General features: G+C 40.0%; 1 long non-coding RNA gene across 3 annotated transcripts in view; it reads left to right on the top strand.

Moving 5' to 3' along the window:
* The window catches only part of LOC135311886 (uncharacterized), a 59,702-nt gene that overhangs the window by 2,123 nt on the left and 39,494 nt on the right, over positions 1 to 18,085 (top strand). For all 3 annotated transcript variants that reach the window (XR_010371424.1, XR_010371425.1, XR_010371423.1), the window contains exon 2: positions 1,169 to 1,317. This is a non-coding gene — a long non-coding RNA (uncharacterized LOC135311886). The remainder of the gene's footprint in view (positions 1 to 1,168; positions 1,318 to 18,085) is intronic.

Raw genomic sequence — 18,085 nt, 5'->3', positions numbered from 1 at the left:
TCCCCGTCAACGCGGGCTCCAGCAATCCGTGAAGCTTTGAGACTGCTTTGCTTCAGCTGCTGGTGTAAGCAGAAAATCTGTGGCTGCCATTGCGGGCTAGATGAGCCACCCTGTGGCAATACCGTGCATTTCACCTTTATTGAGCTGAAAGCTAGTTAGCTAGCTTAATTTAACCTTGTTTAGGGGCTAGGGCTTACAGAATCAGAAAAGCCTATTAACGTAAAAGAACTTCAGGCAACCTCTGTGAAGTTCCCAGCACTTTCTCTGCTGGGAATAAGAATGCAGGAGCTGCTAATTGCATAACACTAGTGGTCCAGCAATTCCATCTTCTGTTGTTAAAAAAACCCAAACAAATAATCCTATAGGTGAGAACTCTGGGATAATCAGTTATTGAATTAAATGTAGCTTGTGCTGTGCTAGTTGTGGCATAATGTGATATGTTTCCAAAGTCCCACCTGCCCTCTTGATTGTGTGAAACACTGAGGGCAGATTTTTAGTCAAGTTATGGGATTTAGGCACTCAAATCTCATTACATTTCAATTGGATGTAGGCACTCAAATTCCACTCTATTTTAGAATAATTCAGGTATTTAATGCCATTATATTTCAATGGGATTTGGGCCTTTCAGGATACTATAAAATCTGTAACTTGGAGGATATTTGTTTTATGACAAAGCCAATTTTGTTTCTCAGCTGTAAAGTCTTCAGCATTAGAAGTGATGGAGTTTCTCCTAAAGGCAATTATTTCTGTATTTCTAGAATCCTAGAATTCTGTAATGGTTTGGGTTCGAAGGTACCTTCAAAGATCATCTAGTCCAATGTCCCTGCTGTGGACAGGGACGGCTTTCATGAGATCAGGTTGCTCAAAGACCTGTCTAACCTGACCTTGAACACTTTCAGGGATGGGGCATCCACAGCTTCTCTGGGCAACCTGTTCCAGTGTCTCACCACCCTCATCATAAAACATTTCTTCTTTATGTCCAGTCTGAACCTACTGTCTTTCTGTTTAAAATCATTGCCCCTTGACCTACCTCTGCAGGCCCTGGTAAAATGTTTGCCCCCATCTTTCTTATAAGCCCCCTTTAAGTATTGAAAGGCTGCAATAAAGTCTCCCCACAGCCTCCTCTTCTCCAGGCTGAACAACCCCAACTCTCGTCTTTTTTTCATAGGAGAGGTGTTCCAGCCCTTGGACCATTTTTGTGGCCTTCCTCTGGACCTGCTCAAAATATGTCTTTCTTGTGCTGTGGACTGCGGAGCTGGACACAGTGCTCCTGGTGCGGTCTCCTTCCAGGTTCAAAAACTACACAACTTCAAAGAAGTACAGCTGGATATTTTGAAATAAGGCATAAGTGTTGAAATGCTACAGGCTTGGGGAGGAGTGGCTGGAGAGCTGCCTGGAGGAAAAGGACTTTGGGGTGTTGGCTGACAGCTGGCTGAACATGAGCCGGCAGTGTGATCAGGCGGCCAAGGAGGCCGATGGCATCCTGGCTTGTATCAGGAATAGTGTGGCCAGCAGGAGTAGGGAAGTGATCGTGCCCCTGTACTCAGCACTGGTGAGGCTGCACCTTGAGTACCGTGTTCCGTTTTGGGCCCCTCAGTACAAGAAGGATGTTGAGGTGCTGGAGCGTGTCCAAAGAAGGGCAACGAAGTTGGTGAAGGGTCTAGAGCACAAGTCTTATGAGGAGCGGCTGAGGGAGCTGGGGTTGTTTAGTCTGGAGAAGAGGAGGCTGAGGGGAGACCTTATCACTCTCCACAACTGCCTGAAAGGAAGTTGTAGCGAGGCAGGGGTCGGTCTCTTCTCCCTAGTAACAAGTGATAGGATGAGAGGAAATGGCCTCAAGCTGTGCCAGGGGAGGTTGAGGTTGGGCATTAAAAAAAACTTCACAGAAGGGGTTGTCAGGCATTGGAACAGGCTGCCCAGGGAGGTGGTTGAGTCTCCATCCCTGGAGGTATTTAAAAGAAGGGTAGATGTGGCGCTTGAGGATATGGTTTAGTGGTGGACTTGGCAGTGATAGGTTAGTGGTTGGACTCAATGATCTTAAGGGTCTTTTCCAACCTTAACGATTCTATGGTTCTATTCAATGAACCTATGGGAGTTTCATAAAGTATGGGTATCCAGATCCTGAGCTGTGATCCTGAAATACTTTAAGCAGTTGCCATGTCATTTTAATGTGTCTCCGCTTCATACTGTATCAGTGTGTGTGCGTGTATATGTTGTATGTTAGTAAGTCCTATGTCTGTATGATACTGCTTCAGCACATGTTCAGAGGTACCTTGGCTTTTAAAGGGCTGAAAAAGATGGCCTTTTATACACATTCTTTGAGAGCTCCTGTCATTGGCAGGTTGTACTACATAGTTTCAGACATCCAGTGGTCAAAAAGGACTGAGGGGAAGGTAAGAGGTGGGATTTAAACTCAGTTGCTGGCTGGGTCTTTGCAGGTTTGGTCTGGCTTTCTGTGATTCACTGCTCTGTGGCTGGTTGTGCTCAAGCTTGCTTGAGGCAACTTGCTTGTGCAGTATAGGCTCCTGGAAGCCTGCACTCCTTGTTCAGAATTTGAAGTAGCACCCTGAGGACTAGGCTTCTCCAAAGTCCGGTTGTTTGTTAGCCCTAGATCTTTTATGGTTTCTAGGACTTTGGTCTAGCTCAGGTTTTGAATTTCAGACTTGACCCTTGTTCAGAACACTCAGGTGTGGGATACTGGTTGCCCCTTTGTCTCCTAAGTGATTACCCTCAGCCTGGTAACATGGATATATTATTTTCTGATGCTTACTGTAAACTTTACTTGTAATATAGTTTTACACCTAAATTGGTTTCAGGGTGGTATCCTGATAATAGACTTCTTATGGAACAAAAATAGACTTAGACTCTCTGTGGAATACCAGATTCACAGGTATAGTTCAGCTGCTGTGTATTCTGGGAATTCACTGAGCTACAAATGGGTATTACCAGCTTTTATTCAGTTATTCCTGTTGTGCTTCTTGCTTAGATGGGAATCCTCAAATAAGAAAGCAGAAGCAGCAGCCTCTAAGGAGTTAAAAAATTCTTGCCTGTCAGAGGCTAGGTCTGCTTTGAGTTATAGGGAATTTTTCTCTCTCAGGATTGCTTCTGGGTAGAGAAGCTTACACATGTTGTGGACAGTGTTTTCAGCTGAATTAACTGTAAGTGTGGGTTTTGAAATAATATGAGAGTTATAACATTTGCTTCTGTCCTTTGATGTGTCCTTCCTTTTTCCTTTTTATCCTCACCATCAGCATTTTCAGCCCCTGTCCTAGCTGGGTATATCTTGCTTTGGCTTTAAAATACACAAGTAATTATGATTAGTAACTGCTAATAATGATGTGTCATAAGAATAGACAGAAGTATTCTGATAATTGATTGTATTGATGCTTGGGCAAAATTGTCCTAGAAATTGATGACTAAAGACTCATTGACATCTGGCTACACTTTAGAAAAAGAACAAAATATGTAATTTTGATAATAGGTAGACTTTATAACATTCCACTGGGGTCCTGCTTTCCCTGCATTCTTTGCATTGGTTTTTACTGGTAAAATCAACTTTCAGGGACTCTCAGTCCCCTGTGATCAGTGGGAAGGTTTGGATCAAGACAGATTTATCTTGGTGAAAGAGGATTATGTTGGGGAACATTTAAACAAACTGGACATATGGAAGTCCAGCGACCTAGTGGGATGTGCCCATGAATGTTGAGGGAGTGAGCCAATGTCACTGCAAGACCACTCTTGATCAGATTTGAAAGGTTGTGGAGGTTGGGGGAGGTTCCTGAGGGCTGGCAGAAAGAAAATGTCACTTCCTATTTCAAGAATGACAAGAAGGTGGATCTGGGGAGCTACAGGCCTAAGTGTTAATCCCTGAGAAAGTGATGGAGTAAATAATTCAGGAAACTGTTTCTGAACATGAAGGACGAAAAGGTGATCAAGAGTAGTAGCTAGGAAGGGAAAATCGTGTCTGACAAACCTGATAACTTCCTGTGACGAGATGACTATCTTGGTGGATGAGGGAAGAGCAGTGGAAGTTGTTTATTCTGACTTAGTTAAGGCTTTTGATGCTGTCTCACATAACATCCTGACAGATAAACTGATGAAGTAACGTCTTGATGATGGCACAAAGTACACCTTTGTCAGGTTTGTGGACAATACAAAACTGGGAGGAGTGGTTGATATACTGGGTAGTTGTGCTGTCATTCAGGGGGACCTCAACAGGCTGGAGAAATGGGCTGTTAGGAGTCTCATGAAATTCAACAACAGGAAATGTAAAGTCCTGCCCCTGGGGAGGTATTACCCCATGGGATAACCAGTACAGGCTGGGAACCAACCAGCTGGAAAGCAGCTTTGTGGAAGAGGCCCTGGGGGTCCTGGAGGACACCAAGCTGAACATGAACCAACAACATGCCCTCGTGGCAAAGAAGACTAATGGTATTCTCGGCTGTGTTAGCAGGAGTATTGCCAGCAGGCTGAGGGAGGAGATCCTTCCCCTCTGCTTAGCGCTGGTGGATAACACCTGGAGTGCTGTGTCCAGTTCTGGGCTCCCCAGTACAAGAAAGATATGCACATACTGGAGCAAGTGCAGCAAAGGGCCGTGATGACGATTGCAGGCTTGGAGCATCTGACAATGAGGAGAAGCTGAGAGAGCCGGGATGATTGAGCCTGGAAGAGAGAAGGTTCAGGGGTGTCTTATCCATGTGCAGAAATACCTGATGGGAGGGTGTAAAGAAGTTGGAGCCAGGCTTTCCTCACCGGTGCCCAGTGACAGGACAAGTGTCAGAGGGCACAAACGAAATACAGAAACTCCATCTGCACATAAGAAAGCATATTTTATTGTGAGGGTGATGAAACACTGGAATAGGTTGCCCAGAGAGGTAGTTGCTTGACGATACTTAAAACCTGAGTGGACACAGCCCAAAGCAACCTGCTCTAGCTGACCCTGCTTTAAGCAGGGGCTGGGCGAGACAATCTTGAGGTTGCAAGGGACCTCTCAACCCTTCTTTGATTCTGTGAGCTTAGAGGCCTGCAATCCTGCTGTTGCTGCAGAACAAAAAGATACTAGACGCAGTTTCTATTTCTGTTTTCTTAAAAGCATCTAAAAGCATCTACTCTTCAAAGAGTATGGGAGCAAAATTTGTTCTCCTGATTTGCTCTTGTGTGATGAAATAAAATTCAACTTGTTGCAAGTTGACAGGTAATCTTTGAACGTACTTTCTGATACTTTTTTTCTGAATAAGTTTTTTTTTTCTTTTCTTCTTTTTCCTCCCTGTAATCAATGTGAAAATAAAAGAACATTGTAAGAAAAACCCAGGGAGTAGAGAATAAAGAATTATTTTTAATTGAATAGTAGACTACATGGTTTCTTTTAAATCTAAATAAAATTGTTATGGCAGAGATTTCAGGCATTTTGACTGAGGAGTCATATTCATGTGCAATAATGGCTTCATTACATGCGTTTGAAGCTTCAAGTTTGAAAATTATTAGTTTGCCCTTAGCTAGAAGAAGTGGTTTTAAATGTTCTTTGTTTTACATCATTGAAACATTCACTTACTTTCCTTGTGGGGAAGGGGTGGGTCTTTCCCAGTAATAACCTTTTGGACGCAATGGCACCCTGCGTTGTAATTTGACATGACAAAGCTTTGGTCCTTTGATATGGCCTTTGTAGAAGGTTTTGGTTTTCCCTCCTAATGCTTTACAGCTTACTGTTTTGTGTGGCACAATGTAGTTTAGTATTGATTTGTGAGAGGTCTCAAAAGTATTTCTTTCTCTGTGGGGTAAAGAAGAAACTTGGTATTGTTAAAACATGAAAGGACACGCAAGTGGGACAGACGGTTGTTTCACGGGTTTCTGTGTGACCTTGGACAAATCACTTCAATTCCACTTTACTGTCAATTCCCAGGTTTTGCTATAGGCTCATTAAGCAAGCTAACAAAGTTACAGTGAATATAATCTTCTTCTAAATCTGGAAAGCATCCCTATTACTTGCACAACCCTGTGTTCTGAATTTAAAGAGATGACTGTCTTTCCTGCACGACACAGCTCTGTTACAATACGCTCCTTCTGCACGCAGTCACTGATACAGCCCTGTAAAGGGCACTGTTCATTAACTGTATCCTGTGCACAAAGGATGTGAGTTTCATTGTTTTTAACAATAATACAGCAACCTTTTCCTTTATTTCTGAAGTTCAAATAGCAGCAGTGGTGTGAAACAGCTTTGTCTTGGAGAAACATGTGGCGCGTTGATATGGAAATGAGCACACCCTGTACTTCAGTAAGTGCCAGGGTGGCAGCCTTCGGTACTGCCACACTTAAGTGAGCTTTTGCATTGTGCTCAGCGTATGTTCAGCTAGCCAAAATTCTAGCAGTTTCCTTCTCTGTTAGAGGTAGACTTTGAAATAATGCTATACTTGACATCCTTGCCTGTAAAGTTAGATAGAATCATATTCTTCCCCTTCTGTTGTGAAGTAGCAACATGTAGTTAATTATTTTTAGATGAATATTATACAATAATGTATTTTGTTTACGGTAAAAAACACCAGATAATTTAGACTTTTGGCTTTGAAGAAGAAAAATATCTCTATCCTTCAGAAAGACTCTTATCTATTGCTTTCTGTTTATTTCGCCTTTTAGTCTTTTTCAACTCTACCTTGTGAATTGCAATTCAAGAGTATGTTGCACACTGACATGTTAATTTAGCATTAACATTTGCAGGCTATTCTAGGGCCGGAGGCTACTGTTCAGTGATTATTATTATTGCTATCTTGCAGTGCCAAGAACTGTGCTAAACATTTGCAGACGCGTAGAAAAACATCATTATTTTCTGGATGGATTTGTAACTTTATATTGAACAGGATGAAACAAGGGATGATAACAAATATTTCAGGCAGAAGTTGATAAGAGAGAACAAGGGTTATTAGATGAAGATCAATCACTTACTCATTTTAGGCCTTGACACAGAATTTTTTATTATCAAACAGTATTTATCGCGATGGATGATTACATGGAGCAATGACTCTTTTAGGAGAGATGAGCTCTAGGGGGAACGCTGCAGCCGATCACAGCTGCAGCAAGTTTCACTGAGTCAGCATGGTAGGAAAACCCCAAAGTGCAGGAGCTGAGAGGCAAGTCCTCTGCACAGTGTGTTCTGCACTACTTGTTTCACTGTCACCTGGACATGGTCACAGCGGCTGGAATGCCCATCCCTTCCATTTGAACTGCTCACATGTTTTATTTCCCAGTGAATGTAAGAGTATAGGAGGGAAGCAGAAGGTGGGATGGTCAGAGCATGCCCGTAGGACACAGCCACGTCTCACACCCTCACCCAAGACTGGGGAAGAGCTTCCACGTACCACAGCTTAGAGGTAGTAATAGGTACCCAAAATGTCATTTCACCTAGAAATCTGGACACAACCAATCACTAGCATATTGCAGCATTCCCAAAAACTCAATAATTGTAAATGAAGGGGAAAATTAGGCAGTTGGATGAGTGAATAATATATTTTATGCACTGAGGAGGAAGGCAATTTTTAGGATGCCTTTTGAATTAATACATTGCGGTGGCTGGATATAATGGAAACCTCAGATATTCCAAGTGTAGGGTGAGATAGGAAACACGAGGGTAGTTATAAGAAAGGTAAGGAAATATTAGGTGGAGTTTTGCTGTCAGTACTGTCACAGGTATTTCTAAGGAGTTCCTAAATGGTCTGATGTGTTAGCCTGACTCTCTCATTGTATGATATTAAGGACTTGTGAGTTTCAGCAGGAAGACCTTGGCTTACTAAGTCCACTGAGTCCACAATTGCCACTGAAAATTGTTTTAATCTTTAAATAGAGATACAGAAAAAAGAAGAAAAGTAGTTAGAGCATTTGAAATGTAATGTATTAAGTGAGGTTTTGCGATATACATTTTAAAGCAAAACTTGTAACTATAAAAATATGTAATACAGTAAAAGGTAAGAAGTTTTTGTTTCATCAGCATCCCCTGATTACTTTCCTTTGTATATAAAAAGATTTTAGAAGGAAGTTCTTCCTCCTAGTCCTGTTAAACTACATTATAGCTGGTATGAAAGGCTTTATCAAATGTCTTTTTGGAAGAAGAAAAATGTATTTGAGGCACATTCAAGGTATTGCTTTTCCTAAGTTTATGTTCCCATATGGCTTTGATGGCAAAAAAACCCCATGACAAATAGACACAAAAGGGGAGGCAACAACAAAAGCCAACATTGCACTTTTTATGGTTGGTGCTGATTTTTAGCTTGCAGCTTCACAAATTGGAATGACAGGAGCGCTGTGCCATCTTAGCATCCAGCCCAAGACCCAGAAAACCTGCATCAGCCACCTGACAATTAAATGAAGCAAGGTTCTGTCTTGGTTGGCTATATCAGATTTCTTTCACACCAAAGAGGAAAAGACAAGTAGGAAAGAGCAAAAATAAATCAGAGCAAGAAAAAGAGAAGAAATGTTGCATGTAGGACATAAATCTTATGTTCTGGATGGTGTAACAGGTGGATCTAAAGAGCAGTGAACAGTCGTGCGACAAAGGAAGCTGGACTTCTCTTGCTCTGTACAAGGTAGAATACAGGACTTTATACCACAAAGCACAGTGTATGAATTCTACTTGCCTGGTATTACATGGAGTTTCTTTGGTGTGGAATGAATTGTGTGCTGTAATCTGAATGGTAGCAATCTGACTTTTGTGCAAGAGAGATGGTTGAGGGGAAGCATAAATAATAACCTTACCATTTCTTTCTGTCATGTAGATTGTGCTGCACATTAGATGATGAAGATATTTCTGTCCTTTGATATCCTGTGTTCTCACAAAAAATTATTATACATCAAAGAAATGAGCTCTGAGTCAAAATGATAGTAAAAGTGATGAGCTAGAAAATAATGTAAAGAGCTGGTACCTATGAAATACTGCAAATGCCTGAAGAAATGGGGTGAAGGAAATTGCTCACAAAGTTGTTCAAATGACTTAAACTGCTGACTGAAAAATAAATAATCTGGGATATGACTATTAAAAATGAAATGTGGTTAAAAGCTGAAGTTTTTGAAGCACTGTATCCAATACTCAGTGGTAAGCCATCTTTCCTTAACCTCCTTCCCTCATTAAAGTTTTAGAAAGATTGTAGCAGGGGCAAGTAGAGGGCAAAAAGATTGCCGATGTCATGAAGAGTCTTTCTTATCTAAGTCATTATTCCTTTTCCAGCCATGTCAATAGTGGGTTGAGGTCATTATTGCCCAAAGACACTTCAGTGGTCTATGTGAAATGGTTTCCTTCTTGTTCCTGTTAGACATTTACATAACAAAAAAGTTTGCTAGGGTTGATACCACCCAGCTGATACCAGAGACTAAGCAGTGGTTGGGGTTTCATCACAGAGAGAAAATTGTAGTTAACGTGGGTTGAGTGAGTCATGTACAGTGGTAGGGAAACTTGTGCTTTTTGCTGGTGAGACTCTTGTGTGATCTGGTCTAGTCTCACTTCAGTGCAGTGTCGTTCAATACCCACTTGGGGACAAGGCTTTTTCTTCCGTGTTTAGCCAGCTAAATTTACGTGTGAGGTGCTTGTCTAGGATCTCTCATAGCCCATACAGAGACAAAAGCATTTTCAGAGGACTTCAGTTTCTCTGAGATATCCATTTTGGAGATGTTTTAGATCCCTTTGCAGAGGTTGTCCATGTAGTACTGTTCAGAAATGTTGAACTCCAGGTTGTCCCCTCCTGCAGAAATGGCTGGGTCTTGGTTTTATTCATATGCCCAGAGGGGAAATTAATGTAAAAACTCCTTAGTAAAATGACATATGGGTTAAAGTTTTCCTTTACAAGATTAAGAACAGAGGTAAGCAGTAGACAAAATGTTATGTATTCTGGGAAGCTTTTCCTATGAAAAAAAACAAAGGAGGAGAATGTAAAGTTTTAGTGGATGTTAACTATTCACACTGAAAATGTTAGTGATGAAACTTACTCTGAAGGCAGAAAGTGGTGTTTCCCATTACTCAGAGCACAGACTTTCCACAAATTCCTGCAGTGTAATCTTGTCTTTGATAGATCTTCTTTCTGTGGCCTCAAATTAGTTCCTGAGCTCTCTCTTTCAGTTACTAAGTCAATAAAATAGGGATAACAGGACTTTCTGTCTCCCTTGAAAAATGTTACTTAAGGATCTAGTGTTGAATTACAAGTGAACAGTGGTAGTTATGTGCTGTATGTGCTCACAGGCCTGGACTAGCACCAAGATCTCTTGAAGTTGATGGGACAGACGTAACCTAAATATGTAACTATCACATTTCTATCAGCAAACAGTTATAAGCTGTACATAAACTTGTCAGTTGCAGCTTTTGAACCCCGTGCTTCATTTTTGGTTATGGCCTTAAAAAAAAAAAGAAAAAAAGAAAAAAAATATTTCCCAGAGGGAAAATACAGAGCAGAAGGGTTACTCTAGGCTGTGCTCTTGGTGATATATTTGGATGTTATGGAAAATTGGAAAACAAGTTATTGCCATGTCTTATTAAAGATCCATGTGTCTGGACCAGATGTTTGCTCTACAGCCAGTTCTGCTAATGAGGAAAAGTGTAACTAACCATAACGTGATTGATTTCTGGGTGAAGGTCCATCTTTGCCTCTAACCCTAGCAGGTGTATGTATTTTTCTGTATTGTAGAGAATACACGTTTTCTGTATCACAGAGGATTTTGTATAGCCTGTCCACTACCAGGACTTATGAAAGAAAATGTATTGGTGAAGACCAACAGATTGTGACTCTTTCTTTAGGACATGCCTTACACCCTCCCTCTACCTTTTATTAAAAGTATCTAGACAAGTGGCAGGTGAATTGCTTTGATTATACTTATTTTACTGCTTTGTTGCCTTGAATTGTGAATTGTGATTGCTTAGATAAATGCATTGAAAGACTGTCTGTTCTCACTTTGGCTTCCAGAAATGCCTCTTTATGTTTTTCAGTGAGGTACTGTATTGTAATTTACAACATCAGTCTCATTGTGTGAATCTCTGCAGACATCTCAGCAACCTCTTCAGGAGTAATACTGTGGGTACCATTTCCTTCTACTTTCCAACAGTGAAAGAATAATGCTCTCACAGAGCTGTGCTAAATTAGAAGACTAGCTCTTTCTGTGGTAACTCCCTATTGTTGTGTACAATTTTAGTCAGTATGGTTAAAGAAAAGGATGAAGCATCCTAGCTTTCTGGGTGGTCTAAAAAATCTGCCGTCTCCCCTCAGGTTTTCCACAAATGTACTTGAGCTTTCCTTTAAGTCTCATGTCTGAATTTGAGAATCCCCACAAAGGAAAGAAAGATTCAAGCAATCTCTGAATGTAACCTTAAAAAGTTGGAAATAAGACTAATGAAATCTCAGTGTGGGTCCTTAAAGGATAATTTAGTGGTAGGTACTGAATACAGCATGCTGTGTGATTTGTTGATGAATCCTGTGAGTTTTACTTAGATGCAGGATCCACCACACCGAGAACAGAGCAATAATTCAAACACTTCTTCTGGGTGACAAAATTGCTGTCTTCCTGTAGCTGAGTTAGTGCTTAAAGGTGCAACAAGCTAGCTCATATATTTTCAATAGGAATTTTTTAATAAAAGGCAATAAATTTAAAGCACCCAGCTGTTCTATAAAGGCATCATAAAAAAGGGACAGTGTATAATAAATTACCCATCATTTATTTTAAAGAAAGGGTTTCTAATGAAAGCTTAGCACTAACTGGATCTAATCACACTGGGAAAATTTGGCTATTTTTGAAGACACTTAGATCCTCGTAATAGCTATTCTACTTTAACGCTTTCTAGATTTCTCTCTCATCTGCAGTATGTCTAGTACTCTTCAAAACTGCTTTTTCCCAAGACTGGAGAGTACATATCGTGTTATAAACTATAACTTTATGTAGGCAAGCAGAATTTTAATCTTGTCTAACTAGTCCCACTTACAGAGCTAACTTTTCCTTTTTGCAACAGAAAACGTGTAGATGTATTAGTTGTTAGCAATGTACGTTTGCTCTCACAAAGTCTGTAATCTCTTCCTCCATATTTTCTTACATTTTCAGTTCAACAGAAAAAATTTTGAGTTTGATTCTTTTTTCCCTGTCAGACTCATTCTAAATTTGTCCCCATTTAACTGCATATGCTGTCTGCTTGCTTGAGGATTTAGTTTAAAGCCCTTCTGCATTCTTTGCCGTTATTTGCTGTGCTTCCATCTGAAAATTTGGCCATTTCCCAAGATGTTTAAACAATTCATATTTTTCTTTTTGCCTACTTTGTTTTCTCTTTCTTTAAGTCCCCTTAAAAGCTAAAGCAAACCAAAATTAACCTGATCTTTAGATATGTTAACATCTCATAAAGGGAAAAGGCCTTGTTAAATAAATAAGTCCATGTTAGTTCTTGCAAAACTCTCTTCTGTTCCTATTTAACTTATTTAATGACGTTTAAGTCAATTCAATTATTTCTACTAAAGAATATTAAAACCCCGTATTTTAATGCAGAGTAAAGACACTGATACATATAATTTTGCATTTAATACAATCTAATATCCTTTATTTTTTCCCTCCATGCAAACAGAGGAAGCTTACAAGGACAGTGACCATACATGGAGATTGGCTGGTTTCCTCTTTAATAATTTTTAAAGGTTTCTTTAGATACTCCTGTTCCTGTGGTCTACACACTGAAAAGAAGACTTCTACCTTCAGAAACTCTCTGCAATCAATTGAGACATCAGTGCCTCTTAGCACTGATAAAATAACACCCTGTCAAATATTTGATGGTGGAGGGATGGTGAGTTGCTCGCTCAGGTGACTGACCAAGTCACAGTCTCAAGATTTTGGGGTAGAGGGAAAAATATTGCTTTTGTTAATGCTTTCTCTCACCTCAAGATGCTGAGAAGTCAGGTGAGGTAAAGTCAATCTTTTATAGGAGAGAAGCTTGCCTGAAGACACTTTTACATGTCTACCTTTTACTTGGTTCATGTTTAACTCGTTTGCCTTCATCTAAATAAACATTGCATATCATTGGTAGAAAATGAATTAATTTCCTTCACAGCCAATCTTCTCAGGTGATGCTTCTTTTTTTTTTTTTTTTAATTGATGCCTTCCTCTTACTGAGTTTTGAGCCATGGTTCTTTGGACCCCAGTCATGCCTCAATATATACGATAGACCAATATGACTTTTTATAAATTTTTTAATAGAAAGAGTTAGGAAAGCTCATATGGTCTCAGGGACTTCCACTGGTGGTCTTAAGGGCTGCAGTGGCCACTGCTGCTGTTGTAGGGCATTTTACTTTCCCCCCTTTCTATGCAAGGATCTGCAGCTGGCCATTTGAACCTCTGACAGAGGAGCGAAGCACTGACTGTTGTATTGCTTTTACTCCTGATGACATCTTGTCATGCACACCCATTCAGTCACTCATTGTCTGGCTTCTGTGCACAGGAACACCACCTGTGTCTCCATCATTCACACTGTGTACCTTGCTAATGGCTTTTCAGTGTGCATGCACAGAGGCGTGTGTGGGATGTGCCTGGTTTTGGTCTAACATTTGTATTTGTACCTATTTCAAGGTCCTTTTATGCCGCTGGAGCTGTGTAAACAGGCAGTAGTGGTGTGTACCTAAGAATTAAGTCCTATTTAAACAGGAACAGCTCGATTCTGTCACCCTGACTCAATTTCACGTAATACCTTACTGTACAAGTACTACTAGATTCAGTGGGTCTGTTTATGTGACAAAGTGCTGTTTGTGTGAGAAAGGGCAGCAAAATCAGGCTGCTTGCACTTCAGCCCAATGGCAAATAGGCTATTAACTGACTCTGTTATGGAAGAAGGGCTGTTGTAAAAGAAATTTGACACTGGGAAAGAAAGAACAGGTCAGCAGGATAGCACAACTTTAAGAACACAGGTGGTGATTATATGTCATTATTTGTCAGTATTCCCCTTCTATAATCTAGAGTGGCGTTGGCAAAGTTAGCTGCAGAGCTCAGGAGTAACTCTAATGGGATGTTGGCATACCTGAATGGCTTAAGTAATGTGAACTGAGCGTGATCTACCTTTATTGGCAGCAGGCAAACAGAAGCCAATACGGTCAAAATTCCTTCTATTATATTTTCAAGGATGTTCTCTGTAGAATAAAATATTGCTTTGAAATGTATTTGTTTTGAAGCACTTATATTCACAGAGCTCATATTAGCTCCAAGAGCTCAAGAATAAAGGTTTGAGAGGAACCTCTGTGCATAACAGACACTATACTTATGAACTACATTTCCCCAGCGTGCATAATTCTAAATACTGAATGATGGCAATTACTAAGGGCATTTGAAGAGTGGGACATTGAGGAGTGTTGTCATATTATATTAGTTATGGGTAATAGCTGCTGACTTTGGAACAATGATGTGAAAATCAGACCGCTTCAGAAGCTCAATTTGGAAGCTGGGAGAGTCATGCAAGGTGACAGATCAGTACCGATGTAGGAAATGTCTTAGAGGCAGATAACTGCTGTTTTATGCATAAGTAGTCAGGGTCCCAATATTTTTCCTATGCAAATCAATGTCAAAATTCAGGTTAACCTCATGAGGATTGTCTCCTTGCAGGAAAGGATTGTCTGTTGCTATATCACAGACAAGAGTTATAATTACATTTTAGATGGGGAAAAGTTATGAATTCCATCATTTACATAATACGTTGAAACTAGCGATCCCTAGGAAAGTTCTCAATCTCAGTTATTGTCTGTATAGAACAATTCTTGTTCAGAGAAACAAATGAGGAAGGTGCTTTCCCATGAATTTAGGAAGGCATTGTGAATTGGTATGCATGGTATGCATTTGTGCTGATCCTGCAATGTGCATTTCTCATAGACATATTCCTAACTCGCATTTGCATTTGGTGAGAGTACATTGAACATTCCAGCAGACTGCTCGCTCATCTTTGGTATTTTGCCTAAAACAGTGTGATCTCCATAGCTAATGATGCTTAAGGTTTTTTCTTGCATCTCATCCCTCATCTACATGGGGTCACCTTTGCCATTTTTGAAGAAAGACTCCCACAGAAGAAGCGTGTTCAGGAGAGATTGGCAGAGTCCTGCAATATGTCTCAGGGAGGAAGGAAGATTCCTTCCAATCTGTGTTATAAGTAATAAAATGTGGTCAGGCAAATCATTCTTCTCTGGAAAAGTTCAAATAAACCATAAGGGAGATATTATGAGCTTATCCAGCATGTAAAAATACTCATGTTCTCATTCATTCATGAAGCAACAATAAAGAATTTATTTTGTGTCTTGCATATTTATCATTTGTGGATGTCAGAAGTATTGCTTTCTGTCATCACTTAAAAAGATTTTCTGGTGAAGCCCTCACATCTTCCAAGGAAGGTGTATATTATACTGGGAAAATAGTTCTTTTGCTATCATAATATAAGCTGCATTTTGGAATAGTATTAGCTGTATTCACAAAGAACTGTCTTTAACATCTGGGTATCTAGATTAGGAGTGTTGCCATTGTATGCAGAATTTCCATATGGGAAAATTTTATAAATGTGGAATTACTTTGGACTACGTAGTAGCTTACTGAATGTAATAAAGTATATCTATCTCAAGTTTTTCATAAGCTATGCCTAGTTAGCAAGAAGTATATGTTGCAGTGAGATTGGTTTAGTAGGATGTTTTGCTCAAATATAAGAATAATCAATGCTCTTGGCAAATACATAATTTCAAAGTTAGTTCCCCTGATTTGTCTCTGTTACCTCATTCCCCCTCTCCAAACAGTGAGGCTCCTATTTCTAGAACATATCTAGTATCATCACCAACATTAGTCCTTAGCTGATAAATCCAAATGTCAATGCAAATTTTTGGCCATTGAAAATGATAGAAGTGTTTTTCTATATGTGCTTTTTCAAAGTAATTTCTTTGCTCCTTTGTTGCAGTGCTACTTTTTGCTTTTGTACAACCTGGTTTTCTTTAAGTGGACTGACAAAAATAAATGTGGTGCTGTTTAGATTATTGCTCACATTATTTTAGGATTAAAAATTGGATTGTTGTGCTGTGGTGTTACTATTTACAGTGATATGCGTCATTGATTATTAGGGTGAAAAGCAAAATTTTTTTTAATAATATAAAAGGAAGGAGAAGCAGAAAAGTGCACAAATTTTGAATATATGAATTCCTATTGTTGTATTTTGGATATAGCCCTGTTCTCTAAGTAGTAAGGCTCATGTTCATTGTAAGTACAGAAGAGTTGTATAATTTTTAGTGCTTAAAGTAAGGTTTGTCTTTGTGTCTTTTGACAGTTGTGGCCCCTATTTCTTCTTAGGTATTGCTTTACATTTCGAGCAAAGCATAATATAAGTGTACCAAAAATTCAGAAACGAAAATAGAGCATAATATGCACTGAGTCTGAATCCATTATGTGATGGTGGGTTTTGCTTATGATGAGAGAGATGGTATTATTACCTGACCTGGACTACTTTTTGTATAATTTCTGTATAATTTTCATAAGCTTTTGCTTTCCGAGCATTCTTCTAAAAGGGATTTTAGAGACAATATAGTAGGGGGAATGTTTTCTTTTCAAAGTCAACACTCTGCTTTCATTCACAGGAAGTTCTGCTGGTATCTCTATCTTCCTCTCCTAATAACTTAATAACTCTGGGGAAGAAAGGTTAAATTGCAGTAAATCTCAGTGCATACTATGTATGTATATTTAATTATGCCTGTTCCCTAATAGATAGGTAAAAACTTTAACATTCCTAGGTCTGCAATCTAAAGTTATTATTTGTTGCAGATATTTTTCCTAACTAAATGCAATGGAAGTACAACAAAGCTTCCTTTCTGGAAGCAGGATGGTGATTTTTTCTGCCATTCAAGAAACTTCAGAACAATAGGAAACTCTTGAATTTGGTGCATTTGCATGTACTTGGAAAAAGTCTCCTTTTAAATAGGAGAGCACTGTATCATTTTAAAGCACTGAAGAGTAAGTAATACAAAATCAACCAAGAGGATAATCTCTGACATTTACAAACATTTATAATGGCATTAGTTCCAGGTAAGTTAGCTGAGGCAATTTGAACCTGTAGACCTGAACAAATAAATAAGCATGGCTTGCCATCAGCTATTTCAGAAATGTACCAGTATTGCTGTGGAGCTTTGTGCATCTAAATAAGCAGGGAGATCTACCAGATTTCTCTGGGGCTTCCTTCAGTTAAGACATAGTGTGCCTTACTGGGAAGTATTTCACAAACAGGTAAAAATGCTATGTTGCAGAAATTCCTGGGCTTTCTGGAATTTCTGCTGCAGTGTTTCAGAGCTGGTCTGAAAATAATGGACTTACAAAAGACTCAGTGACAGGGCTTAAAGTTGCAATTTTGATGAGATGTCCCTGATTGGCAGGTCTGGCAATAGTTTCCCTTGCTTACCTGTGAAACCAATCCATTCTTTATGCAACTGTATGCAGCGATTAGACCATGTTGCCAGCACAGGCCTGAGCTTGCACTTGATCCCAAACTGACTTGTCCAAATTCTCTGAACCCAAGCCAGTATCGAAGCAGCTTTCTGCAAGCCCTGAGGCGTGCAGGAGAATAATAACTGAGCCTGTGCAAATTTTCAGCATAAGCAAAGTGTGTGCTTAGTATCAGGAAGGAGAGCTAAGCATAGGTGTGCCTGCTCTTGCGTAGCCTCAGTCCCCTGCCATAAGTGCCACAGTGACTTGCAGTCATCTAGTATGTCCATATGTGGATTGGAAAGACCAATATTAGGGTCAGCATGCACTTACGGGAAGTGGGTCACTGTGGCACAAGTGACCTCGGCAGTATGAGCGTGCGGAGCGTGGCTTGGGGAGCGCGCTGTGCTTTAGCCCGCTCTTTGGTTCAGCGTGCACCTAGCAGGGCAGGCACGGCTGCAGGGCTTTGCTAAGCTGCCTTGCCACCAGTGTGTATTGCTATACGAAGGACAGAAGCACTGATACTCACCTCTTTGGACTGAAAAGATAATTCAGTTCCCCACCTACTCAAATGCAAACTGTCTTCAGGGGAAATCTTATTTATTAAAGGTATCATCCACATTATTCCTCAGGCAAAAATGTGAAGAGGAAGAAGAGATGTCTGAGA

Source organism: Phalacrocorax carbo, chromosome 2 (assembly GCF_963921805.1).
Source record: "Phalacrocorax carbo chromosome 2, bPhaCar2.1, whole genome shotgun sequence".
NCBI lineage: Eukaryota > Metazoa > Chordata > Aves > Suliformes > Phalacrocoracidae > Phalacrocorax > Phalacrocorax carbo.
This window is presented reverse-complemented; position numbering and strand designations above follow the sequence as displayed.